The 13,200-nt window shown below is 42.2% G+C and overlaps 1 long non-coding RNA gene across 1 annotated transcript; it reads right to left on the bottom strand.

Annotated features, from left to right (window-relative positions):
- Positions 1-5,167: 5,167 nt before the first annotated feature.
- On the bottom strand, positions 5,168-7,014 carry LOC121843777. The gene is made up of 2 exons (XR_006081733.1): positions 6,042-7,014; positions 5,168-5,856 (listed from the first exon to the last, which is right to left on the bottom strand). It is a non-coding gene; the product is annotated as an uncharacterized LOC121843777 (long non-coding RNA).
- Between the last annotated feature and the right edge of the window lie 6,186 nt (positions 7,015-13,200).

Here is a 13,200-nt window from a genome sequence, read left to right on the forward strand (position 1 = left end):
CTAAGCAGGACAGTGTGTGTCCGGTGTCCTAAGCAGGACAGTGTGTGTCGTCGTCCTGTGTCCTAAGCAGGACAGTGTGTGTCGTCGTCCTGTGTCCTAAGCAGGACCGTGTGTGTGTGTGTGTCCTGTGTCCTAAGCAGGACAGTGTGTGTCGTCATCCGTCCGGTATCCTAAGCAGGACAGTGTGTGTCGTCATCTGGTGTCCTAAGCAGGACAGTGTGTGTGTCGTCATCCGGTGTCCTAAGCAGGACAGTGTGTGTCGTCATCCGGTGTCCTAAACAGGACAGTGTGTGTCGTCATCCGGTGTCCTAAACAGGACAGTGTGTGTCGTCATCCGGTGTCCTAAACAGGACAGTGTGTGTCGTCATCCGGTGTCCTAAGCAGGACAGTGTGTGTCGTCATCCGGTGTCCTAAGCAGGACAGTGTGTGTCGTCATCCGGTGTCCTAAGCAGGACAGTGTGTGTCGTCATCCGGTGTCCTAAGCAGGACAGTGTGTGTGTATGTGTTTGTTGGGCTAACTGGTGTCCTAGGCAGGATTATACAGTATGTGTATGGCTGTCTGCGTGTGTGAGACCATCCGGTGTGGCCAGCGGAGTGGCCTGTCCACCCCATGGCCCCTGGCAACCATGTATGTCTCAATGACAAGGTCACTGCCAAAGGTCGCTCTCTCTCGCTCTCTCTCTCCCTGTGGGGCTGAATGCCCTTAAAATTCCCTGAATACGCCCAAGACATGTTATTTTCCATAATATGTCCAGGTAAAAGAGACTCAACTCTATACTCTTCTGGAAGGTTGGTGACCTGTGGACTTCAGAGTCTTGGGAATTCCAAGACGGACGTTCAAGAAACTCTGTGTTCACTCCTGATGGGCCCATCTGCAACACAATGAGTAGTCATGGGTTGACAATCATTGGACAACTATTAGCCTATACCTACGGATATCCCCTCTTTGTCCTGTCGTCACAGCAGAATAGGCTGGATAACCTCTGCTGCATCCAGATTGATATGAGAACTGGCTGTGTTCTACGTTTAACACTTTTTTGGTTACTACATGATTCCATGTGTGTTCTTTCATAGTTTTGATGTCTTCACTATTATCCTACAACATAGAAGACAGTAAAAATAAAGAAAAACCCTTGAATGAATGGGTGTGTCTAAACTTTTGACTGGTACTGTATGCTGATTCCATGTGTGTTATTATATTATGTACTGCAGTCATGTCTGCAACACTACAGTAAATACTCCAGTAAAGTCTGCAAAAACACTACAGTGAATACTATAGTATTTAACCATAGTATACTATAGTATTTAACCATAGTATACTATAGTATTTAACCATAGTATTCACATAGTATACCATAGTATTTAACATAGTATTCACATAGTATACCATAGTATTTAACAATACTATAGTATTTTTCAGGTGGGTAGATATGAAGATATGTATTGCTTTCAACCACACAAACAGCAGCCTTGACTGTCTGTTCCCTCCACCCACCAGGGTGAAAGTGTGGACCATTAGTCTTGGCAGTCACAGGGCGATCGTGTAGATTGGTAGTAGTGAACTGTCGGGCCACACAGGTGACAAGGGGAGGCAGAGCTGCTATAAAACACAGGGTGAAACCAATGTGTCACTCTCATTCGACCAAAGAGGAAGAAATTATTAGTTTCCTTCAGACAAATCCCTCACTCCACAACCCAGCCAGCAAGCCAGACATTGAGGATGTTGCCACCATAGCTGTGTGTAACCCGAGACGTCGGTCCCTGCCCGCTGCCTGCAGACCACCGTCAGTTTGAAAAAACTCAAGTGTGTGTCCCTCGCTAGGACAGATGACACGCGCCGCCGTCTAAAAGCAGACCGTCGATAATCAACGCCTCAGTGTCTGCGTCACTTCTCACATTGACCTGAGAACAACCAAGACCGGTCTTGACCGGTTGTGGCTGTTGATAAGGCTTTGGCGACACCCTGTGATAACTTTTGGTATGATACCTAACATGTTGAGGGATGGGAAGAGGAGCATGTGAGAGGGAGCACCTGTTTAGGGAGTATGCTTGGGCCAAAAGCAGTGGGGCACAGTAGGGGTGGAGGACAGGGCAAGCTGTTAACTGTAGAGATATGTACTGTTTGTAAAGATGAGGGGAACAGCCGCTGAAACACTTTCTCTGCACCCTCAGCCATTATATTATATGACCATGCATGTAAATCTCTACTTCCACTCCAATTGAGACACTGCGTTCTGTCACTGTCTCTCTCGCATGGTAAAATAATCACCCACAGTAACAGACTGAATGTATGTATGCTAATAGTGGCCCTTATTTAACACGTGGGGAAGAATTATGCAACAGACAAGCCTCCACGCCACCCCTCCACCCTGTGCTATTTTCATGGCAGCTGACAGATCTGTGGCTAACGACAACTTCATCCTTCGACATTGGACAAGCAGTTCCACCTAGTGGATGTAAAAAGTGTTTCCTCATACAGTATAATGTCATTCTCCTGAGGATGAGCTGGCCAATCAGCGGTCTAGAGGAGAATGAGTAGGCCAATCAGCGGTCTAGAGGAGGTTGCGTCGGCCAATCAGCAGTCTAGAGGGCGAGCTGGCCAATCAGCAGTCTAGAGGAGAATGAGTTGGCCAATCAGCGGTCTAGAGGAGATTGCGTTGGCCAATCAGCAGTCTAGAGGAGAATGAGTAGGCCAATCAGCGGTCTAGAGGAGGTTACGTCGGCCAATCAGCAGTCTAGAGGGTGAGCTGGCCAATCTACTCCCATGAATAGTATTACCACACTGTTGGAGCTAAAAACAAACACATTTCGTTGCATCTGCAAATATGTGTACTGACCAATAAAATGTGATGTGTCTGCAGATACCACTCTTATTATACTGCTCAATGTATTTATACACCTGCCCCCATCCACCCTTCCCCAATACGTAAATGTAAATATTGGACTATAAATTGTGCTTTCCTGTATTATACTTAAAGTAAATGAAATAGAATAAAGAATTTTGGCTTATGTTTGTTTTACTTGTTCTTGCATTGAGGAACCTGTAAGCATTTTGATGGATGATGTATTCTATGCCATATGCCATTTGTTTTGTTCATGACAAACTCAGAACTAGATTTGACTGGCATCCACCCACACCATTCGGTTGTTGGAGTACACCCACACTATTCCAGTACAGAAAAACTTCCCTTTAACTTAATTACCATTTTTGGAAGGAAAATAATTTCACTCATATTGTAAGTAATTATAGGTCATATTATGTAGAAATCTGAAAACATTGGACCGTTACTTTGACAAAATTATTAGCAATGTTTATATGTCAACATTCAATCACTGGCAAATTAAATTGGCCTGTTACCAGAACTTGATCAGTGACTTGGTTGGAAGATATGTTTCTACATCTGTATGGTAAACCAAAATAATTATGGGCAAACTAGAGCAAGTTTCCAGTTATTTCCTTTCGACTCAGTGAACACAGGAGAAAGGAGAGCTTGGGATGCACTGCAGCTCAGTGATAACCAACAAGGCCTTCGCCCAATATGTTAAATGTATTACATTTGTAGTGCTTTCCGTAGAATCTCAAAACACTTCAAGAGCAAAAAAAAAACACAAGCAATAATATCATTAAAGGTGAACCAAGAGGCTTTGAAAGCTGCATCCTCCAAAGATGGAGAGGGTCAGTTCATGGCTTGAGGTACAGAGTATGGTAGATGGTGATTGAGTCTGAGAAAAAAAAAAACTGATCTCTGACGCACTAGGCTAACCAGGTCACAGAGCATTTTGTATTATTCTGTACATAAATCTGAGACACTCCATTTAGTACATGTAACTTTTTGTAAGGTACAGTACGTATTAATTTGTGGATGTACATACCCCTTTGTATGACATGTCACAAATTACAATTCATATCTTACAAATTCTAGCTAGGGGTTAAATTTAGGCGTTAGGTTAAACGGTTATGGTTAGCTAACATGCTAAGCAGCTAAAAATGTATAGTAGTTGAAAAGTTGATAATGAACTAAAATGCTGAAGTTGTCTGTGATATTCAAACTCACCTTTGGGTTGCTAGACATTTGATAGATACACACACTTCATTTTAGCCTTAAGTAACCATACCAAACGTAACATCTCCTAATTCCAGTGTCCTGGAATTTCTTGAGTATGTTACGTCTAGTCTAGGAGACCAGGCTGACTAATGCAATGTAACCTTACTCCATACTCACAGAAAAGGATTCCAGTACAACCTACTCTCACTGGCTGTTTTAAAGTATCTGTCTTACTACTACTACACCAAAAGGCTTTTCAGTCATCCATGAAGGGAAGAGCATGTCTGCTCTCAACCCTAACTGAAGGAGGCCTATAATAAAAGGCTGCAAGACATGTGGACAATCTCAATTGCATACCCCTCTTCCTCAAAACCCATTGGATGAGAAAGCCAGAGGTCCCACCCCTCTGACCTTCAATAGATTTGAGACTGCAATTGAGCTCTTTCCATGGTGGTGGAGTATTTCTGGAATCTCTAAACAGAGTAATACAGAGGGCATGTAAGTACACCTGTGTATGAGGGGGAGATCAAAAACTATTGCTAGCCTACAAATTGATGAGGGATTAGTTTCTTACTCCCTTTATGAAAGGAAATACAGGGAGTTGTCTCATACGAGGTTGTTACCAACTTGTCATTGTCCTAATGCAGTCATGTTTATCATGGGTGAGCACTGACAGCTAAACCTTAAACCATTCAAATTCCCTCAGAGTTCCATAAAGCAGGGATGGGCAAAAAACATTCTGAACTCGAGGGCCTGTCGCTCACAGGTCTGAGATTCTACTAATTTAGCCATTGGGCAGAGAAATAGGTTTACAGCTATTTTGATGCAAATCTAAACATTGACAGGGTGGCGATGTTGGCAGTAATAGCTGTAAACAACTATTAATGGGGATTCGCGGTCAGTAATCACTAGATCGCTGGCTAGACATAAACCAAAAAAAGTTCTGCCTTGAGTGACCAACAAAACTGCTGACAACCAAATTTGAAATTGAACCATGTGCATTCTACCTCAGTTCCTAAAAATACACATTTCTGGCCACAACATATTAGTTGAAATACCAACATGTGAAATCAGAGTGACACTAAAGAGCTTCAAAGTACAGAAAACTATTAACAAAGTGGCAATATGTGAGACTTTTATTCACAAGAGCATTTAACTAGGAAGTTAGGATCTCAACATGTCCAGACACATACAACACATTTACACTGATGTCATTGGCGACATGTCTTTAAACAAACGTTTACATTAAGTAATCAAAAATGGATTGAATGTATTTGCTATGGGTAACATCTGTAATGAGTGAATATTACCCAAACTTGCATTTGGTAACATGATTGCTAATCAAGTCAGTATTACCCATTAAGTGTACATTAGAACTGCAACACTACATGTGAAGTGGACTTGAAACCTTACTTCCTTCCTCAGTCATCCGCACGTGTCCATCGATCTGGCAACAGCCGAGCTGATTGCAGTCAGGTAGGAGGCAAGTAGGAGTGACCTGAAAAAGGCTCGCACAAGAGTAAATACAGCAGATGGCCGTGAACACATCTGGGTACTGTGTATACAACCAAGTCGACCAAAGGCAAATTACTCCATATCTGAGACTACACCTGTAGTGAGGTCAATGAAATGCAACCAAATGAAGTCAAATTGCACCATAGAACCTTGAACCTGGATGACTCCACTACCTGCCACGTTTACCTGTTGGTGACGCAGGTTTACCTGGGATACGTTAGCGGTGGACTCAACTTCACCGGAAGCGACGCTGCGAACGAGCGCCCCCTACTGACAGGCAGCGTCCGGTGCGTCGCTGTGAGGACAAGGAAAGCCCAAAATGTAACATGATTGTGCAATAGACCATAGTCAAATGAAATTCAAAATACATTTGTTAACGTTTTTAAATTAAACGTTTTCACAAAATAAAAATAAACAGGCAGTAATTAACTAGGGTCTTATTTACAATAGACATCTTATTTACAATAACCTTATGCACACCTTGGTTTGCGAGGTTTAGAGTCAATGCATTGGTCAGCACTGCCACAGACTGGTTCAAGCCTGATCAACATGATTCAAAATGGAGATACATTTCGTCGAAGTCCCTCTGTTGAAAGGCAAGAGAACTTTCACACGCGCTCCTGGGTGAAAGAGAGGCGCTAGAAACAAATGAAACTGGGTGCGACTTGAACTGGTTGGAACTGGTGTCGATGTGCATGTCGTCGTATACAATGTCCATCAGATACTGGGTTGTGTTCTTTGGCGCCATTGCGCCTAGCGGTCGTGTAATTCTGCCGATATTCTCGGTCGTCATATACGTCATCTCTTCGCCGTTGTCGGTCAAAAGTTGTTCTTGGTTGACCAGTTTAGTGAGTACCCTCTTCTGTTCGTAACGAATGTATTTTTTGAGAGTGGCTTTGACAAGGTTGGTGCGCCACCGTTTCAGGCCTTCCTCGGAACTCAAATGGAGAAGTTTCCTCAGTCTGCACTTTGAAAGTTTACCAGATCTTCTGGAGCAGCATGGTTTCAGTACTTCGAATTCCACTTCAGTTTCCATGCTCTCCAAGCACATTTCACAAAATGTTGAAAAATAAATCGTGTCTGTGAGTCGTTGTAATATCAACTCAGCCAGCTAAATTAGCTAGATAATTCACAACTATACAGTTGGATAAATTCAACTGAATCAAAATAAAATGTTAGAGGAAAAAAATTAAATGCAATTAACGTTACAATGATGCGTCTTACGAACAAAAATGTAGTCAAAAGATTAAAAAGCCACGATCCACCTCTCTGCAAAATGGAATGAGCCGTAAAACGTTGACAGCACATCGCTATCTTCTGAAAAGGAAGTTCCCATGATCCTTTGGAGTAAAAATATCTTCTTCTATGAGGTTTAACAGCGGTTGGCATCCAATTTGCTGCATTACCGCCACCTACTAGAGTGTGTGAGTGTAGTGTTCGAAGGTAGGGTGTTTATTTAATACATTTGCCCTTTTCAAGCAATAAACACCCTACCTTCGAACACTACACTCACCAATTTCAAAGTCATATAAAATCAAGTTAACACCACCCCTACTCCACTAATTACATGTATTTATTCCTACCTCATGCCATCATCCTGAAAGGATGGGACATCACCACTTAACACACCCTGTAACTCTTCTTATGTCAAGTCTCACACACCCACATACCTCTCTGCAGCTGCCACCACGACCTACATTTTCTGGGACTTCCATTCCATCCCTGCAGTACAGTTGATAACAATTTCTACAAATGCTAAAAATCCAATCTTACTGAAAGGTATCCCACTGTTTGGCTTATCCCTCTGTACTGGTATAGCTCAACTAGTCTCAACACTCCTCCCCATTAACCCATCTTCCTCTACTTTCTTCACTGCCTCAGAACTTCTGCACTACTCTAACCCTGGAAACCTCAACCTGCCTCTCTCGCACGGGACATTTCTGATCCCCAGCTCCATGGGCACCCCTATAATTAACACATTCCACTACTTTCCCCAATACTACACATTCCTTTGTCTCATGCCCTTCTGCACACCTTGGCCCCTCCCTCCTAGACATGTCCATAAGCTTGACACCTGTGACATCGTAATGTATTCGGCTCGTACAGGATCATTTATATCTCGAACTTCACTTTGTCGGGCAAAGACTCAACTTCAAAACTAAAACGAACAGACAATGACTCTTCCATTTCCCCAATCTCGCCACCCTGTCTGCATTGCATCAAACAACGAGCATCACATACACCGGGAATCTTTCCCCTCAGCTGGTCAACTTTTATATTTACTGCTACCCCAGTTATCACTCCTTTCATTGGTGCCCTTTTCTTGATAGCGAAACAATTCACGTTCTTTGCCCCCATTTGTTTTACTCCGAGCACCTTCTCCCTCTGACCAACAGAAACACAAACAATTATCACTAGACCCCTTCTGGTTACCCTCACTGATTCCACTTTATCCAACTCTTTTTTTTCTCCCACTGCGAAAACACAAATGAATCAGCCAAAAGGCAAGAGTCCACTTTTTCCATAAACTTCACTCCCACTGTCACAGACTCATCTTTCTCCTGATCCTCGGTGCATACCTCGGTCCCGATAACTTCACCACACCTACCACCTCCGATACTTCACCCTCATTCACTTCCATTTCTCCTCCTGTCTTCAGCTCCCTCTGCTTACACTTTCTATCATTCCTATTTAACAAACCATCTACTTTTTCCCACCATTTTTATCCGACTCAAGCTCACCCTCTTCTTCCCTCTCTCTTAGACCTCCTCTCCCTCTCTTTTCCCCTCCATTCCTCCTACGTTTTCCAAGAATACGTCTCCTTATGATAATACTGCACTACTCCTGACAACCATCTTGTTCTTGTTCTCCATTTCCGCTCGGAGTAAAAACAGTCGCCTTCTCTGTAATGTAAAATGATTAGCGCCACCTATACAGGGTCGTCACTAGTTACCACAGCCACAAAGTCATACACCTAGTGTATTTCTACAATTTCTCTTCTTAAAATGTGATTTAAAACCTAACTGTAATCACACTGCTAACCCAATGCCTAACCTTAAATGAAGTAGCATGCTCAGATTCCTAATGACGTCTCAGATTTCATTATTTGCAAACAGGGACAGTTTCGTTGCAAACAAGACACACCGATTTGGGATTGGAGAAATAAACTCAGTAAAAAAAGAAACGTCCCTTTTTCAGGAACCTGTCTTTCAAATATAATTCGTAAAAATCCAAATTACTTCACAGATCTTCATTGTAAAGGGTTTAAACACTGCTTCCCATGCTTGCTCAATGAACCATAAACAATTATGGTTGTGGAACGGTCCTTAAGACACTAACAGCTCACTAACAGGTAGGCAATTAAGGTCACAGTTATGAAAATGTAGGACACTAAAGAAGCCTCTCTACTGACTCTGAAAAACACCAAAGGAAAGATGCCCAGGGTCCCTGCTTATCTGCATGAACTTGCCTTAGGCGTGCTGCAAGGAGTCATGAGGAATGCAGATGTGGCCAGGGCAATAAATGTCCGTACTGTGAGATGCCTAAGACAGTGCTACAGGGAGACAGGAAGGACAGCTGATTGTCCTCGCAGTGGCAGACCATGTGTAACAACACCTGCACAGGATTGGTACATCCGAACATCACACCTGCGGGACAGGTACACCAGGAACACACAATCCCTCCATCAGTGCTCAGACTGTCCGCAATAGGCTGAGGGCTTGTAGGCCTGTTGTAAGGCAGGTCCTCACCAGACAACCTCGGCAACAACGTCACCTATGGGCACAAACCTACCGTCGCTGGACCAGACAGGACTGGCAAAAAGTGCTCGTCACTAACGGTTTTTGTCTCACTAGGGTGATGGTTGGATTCGCGTTTATTGTCGAAGGAATGAGCTTTACACAAAGGCCTGTACTCTGGAGTGGGATCAATTTGGAGGTGGAGGGTCCATCATGGTCTTGGGCGGTGTGTCACAGCATCATTAGAAGGAGCTTGTTGTCATTGCAGGAAATCTCAATGCTGTGCGTTACTGGGAAGACATCCTCCTCCCTCATGTGGTACCCTTCCTGCAGATTCATCCTGACATGACACTCCAGCATGACAATGCCACCAGCTATACTGCTCGTTCTGTGCGTGATTTCCTGCAAGACAGGAATGTCAGTGTTCTGCCATGGCCAGCAAATAGCCCGGATCTCAATCCCATTGAGCACGTCTGGGACCTGTTGGGTCGGAGGGTGAGGGCTAGGGCCATTCCCCCCAACTTGCAGGTGCCTTGGTGGAATAGTGGGGTAACATCTCACAGCAAGAACAGTCAGATATGGTGCAGTCCATGAGAAGATGCACTGCAGTACTTAATGCAGCTGGTGGCCACACCAGATACTGACTGTTACTTTTGATTTTGACTCCCCCTTTGTTCAGGGACACGTTATTCCATTTCTGTAAGTCACATGTCTGTGGAACTTGTTCAGTTTATGTCTCAGTTGTTAAATCTTGTTATGTTCATACAAATATTTACACCTGTTAAGTTTGCTGAAAATAAACGCAGTTGACAGTGAGAGGATGTTTCTTTTTTTGCTGAGTTTATGATAAAATGAACACATAGGACTATCTTTCTGCCCATTCTTTGTCTGTAATTTCGGCAGTGGTGCAAAAGTATCCGTTTGTCATACCTAAGTAAAAGTAAAGATACCTTCATAGAAATGACTCAAGTAAAACTGAAAGTTACCCAGTAAAATACTACTTGGGTAAAAGTCTAAAAGTGTTTAGTTTTAAATATACTTAACTAAGTATGAAAAGTAAATGTAATTGCAAAAATATACTTAAGTATCAAAGTAAAAGTATAAATCATTTCAAATTCCTTATTTTTCTTGTTTGTCCTTTAAAAAATATATATTTTATGGAAAAAGCAAAAAGTATATTATTTATCTACGAACGTAGTGAAGTAAAAGTTATCACAAATATAAATAGTAAAGTACCCCAAAAACAACTTATGTAGTACTTAAAAGTATTTTTACTTAAGTACTTTACACCACTGAATATTGGTCATTTGTATGGCATTATAAACTATTCTGCTAATATGTAAAATTATGTAGAATTGCATGAAATGTTTATAAAAAGCTATCAAAAATCCCATGTTGCCATGTAATGCTTAAAGGACAAAGAACAGTTTCTAAAACTGTATATGTAAGGCTCTGGTCTGTCCAAGAAGTGATGGTAAATGGTATAGACATGTTCTCTGCTACCCACTTTGTTTAAATGATTATTTTGGGTATAGGGGAGGTTCACTGTTATTGTTTTTTCTAGCGTCCAGAGACGGTTAGGTAAAATATTTACTGAAGAGAGCGCCATTCATTTGTTATTAGTACAGTCCAGCCATTCCAGCCTGGATGGGGGAAAAATCTGGTTATTTTGGAAAAAAGTTCAATTGTATGCAGGTTGTCTCTTGAGAGGTCCACCCCAAAATAGACAACACGAGAGAGCATAAGCAACATTTATATTAGTAGCAGACATACAGTACATACAGTACATGCATACATATTCTTCCACCAGGTGGCACATTTAACTATCAGTATTATTATTGTACCACAAGAGGGCAGCTCAGCAACAAAACTCAGTTCGTTACATGCTTAGCCTACAGGCTATGATTACAATTGATCAGATATTTATTATTTTACGGTCAGTGTGTTCATTTCGTACATAGCCTTTTGTTGTGCGAACTGTTTCTGGCTGTGGAAAATAAGCAATGCCCAGAATTGAGCAAGGATGAATACAACCGATGAATACAGCATGATTGAGGAGGCAAAGGTCTGGAATAGAAGCCAGTGAAAAGACAAGTACAGACATTAGGCCCCGCTCACACACACACACACACACACACACACACACACACACACACACACACACACACACACACACACACACACACACACACACACACACACACACACACACACACACACACACACACACACACACACACACACACACACACACACACACACACACACACACACACACACACACACACACACACCTACCTCAAAGATAGGGCTGTCTGTAATGCCATGGAATAATGGAATGTCAGCCTATTTCCTCTGCTCAAATCTCTACTTGTGCTCAATAGTCTAGGACTATTGACGACTATGCTGACTATTGTAATGTGTTTCACTGATTTTATATTCATTCACTCTATGGGTGCAATGCAGTTCTGATATCACAATATGTCTTGATTCTTGTATTCCTTGAAAGTTAATTTGTAGAGTATATCATATATTTAGCATACCACTAAATGTTGTGTATATTTCTGGTGTACTTTTGCTGACCAAAACAAATCTGTTATCTGGCCTACTTGCTTCCATGATTTACTAACCTGTTATCTGGCCAACTTCTTAACCTGATTTATTGACCTGTTATCTGGCCTTCTTGTTTCCCTATTTTACTAACCTGTGATATTTTCATTACCAGAGGACTACTCTCTTTTGTAGGCCTACAAGAAAATACTAGGTCTACTAGGTCTACAAGAATATACTAGGTCTACGAGGCCTACAAGAAAATACTAGGTCTACTAGGCCTACAAGAAAATACTAGGTCTACGAGGCCTACAAGAAAATACTAGGTCTATGAGGCCTACAAGAAAATACTAGGTCTACTAGGCCTACAAGAAAATACTAGGTCTACGAGGCCTACAAGAAAATACTAGGTCTACGAGGCCTACAAGAAAATACTAGGTCTACTAGGCCTACAAGAAAATACTAGGTCTACGAGGCCTACAAGAAAATACTAGGTCTACGAGGCCTACAAGAAAATACTAGGTCTACTAGGCCTACAAGAAAATACTAGGTCTACGAGGCCTACAAGAAAATACTAGGTCTACTAGGCCTACAAGAAAATACTAGGTCTACTAGGCCTACAAGAAAATACTAGGTCTACGAGGCCTACAAGAAAATACTAGGTCTACGAGGCCTACAAGAAAATACTAGGTCTACGAGGCCTACAAGAAAATACTAGGTCTACGAGGCCTACAAGAAAATACTAGGTCTACTAGGCCTACAAGAAAATACTAGGCCTACAAGAAAATACTAGGTCTACGAGGCCTACAAGAAAATACTGGGTCTACAAGAAAATACTAGGTCTACGAGGCCTACAAGAAAATACTAGGTCTACTAGGCCTACAAGAAAATACTAGGTCTACTAGGCCTACAAGAAAATACTAGGTCTACGAGGCCTACAAGAAAATACTAGGTCTACTAGGCCTACAAGAAAATACTAGGTCTACTAGGCCTACAAGAAAATACTAGGTCTACGAGGCCTACAAGAAAATACTAGGTCTACGAGGCCTACAAGAAAATACTAGGTCTACGAGGCCTACAAGAAAATACTAGGTCTACTAGGTCTACAAGAAAATACTAGTACTTCATAAAATAAGTCTCAGGCTGCTTTGAGAGGGTGTGATGTGCTCACGATAACATGCTCTGTCAACTGAGCGGCTCTTTCTCTTCCTCTGTTTCTTCCTCTGTTTCCCAATACAAAGCATTGTCTCACTCTCACCTCACAGAGTTATTTTATTGTTTGACAGAAGAGACAGTTTTGTCTTTGCTTGTCATATCCACTTGGATATGTCCTTGATGACTCAATATCAGTG

Source organism: Oncorhynchus tshawytscha, unplaced genomic scaffold, assembly GCF_018296145.1.
Source record: "Oncorhynchus tshawytscha isolate Ot180627B unplaced genomic scaffold, Otsh_v2.0 Un_contig_7620_pilon_pilon, whole genome shotgun sequence".
Lineage (NCBI taxonomy): Eukaryota > Metazoa > Chordata > Actinopteri > Salmoniformes > Salmonidae > Oncorhynchus > Oncorhynchus tshawytscha.